We start from the raw sequence: 777 nt of genomic DNA on the forward strand, positions 1-777 counted from the left end.
TACGGCCGGGGCGGTGGTTGTCCCTGCCAGGGCTGAGGGTGTCACTGTGGGGCTGGGGGTGTCACTGTGGGGCTGGGGGTGTCACTGACAGGGCTGGGCCAGCCCGAGCTGTGAGCAGAGGGGACCCTTCTGGCATCTCTGAAGCAACGACAGGGTTTGAACCACAGCCCGGCTGATCCGAAGGGGATTGGGCTGGGAGTGTGAGGTGCAGGAGGTGCTGCAGGGCAGGGCATTGTCAGCAGCTTTGGGAACACGCAGCTGGACGTGGGGCTGAGGGCTGAGGGCCTGGCTTCGACACCTGGGCTCAGAGCTGGCAGCTCCTGAGGTGCCACTGCAAGCCCCGGGCACCTCATGTGCTCCATCACTCCTGCATCCCCAGGCACGGCTGGAGATCTCCTCAAGGACAGGGGTGGATGAGGCCCAGCTTTTATTCACAGAATCCCAGACTGGTTTGGGTTGAAGGGACCCAACCACCGTGGGAGCACAGGTGGAGCCAAGGGAATGAGGAGCAGGACAACATCTCACCCCCACTGACATTTTCCAGCCTTCCATGGAGCAGGAGGGTAAGAAAGCCCTCTTCCCTGGCAGGCACCCACCCCGTGGGAGCAGGACCCCAACACCACCAGCCTCCTGCCCCAGCACCACAACAGCATGAACCAAACCAATGGAGTGGCCTAATGAATCAATCAGCTGATGGACACAGGGAGCAGGAGCCAAAGGGATAAACAAAGGTCAAGGAGCACAAGATGGTTATTTAGGTGCAGAGTAGCTGCTGCT

This window comes from Chaetura pelagica, unplaced genomic scaffold (assembly GCF_000747805.2).
Source record: "Chaetura pelagica isolate M959 unplaced genomic scaffold, ChaPel_1.0 scaffold213, whole genome shotgun sequence".
In the NCBI taxonomy this organism is placed as follows: Eukaryota; Metazoa; Chordata; class Aves; order Apodiformes; family Apodidae; genus Chaetura; species Chaetura pelagica.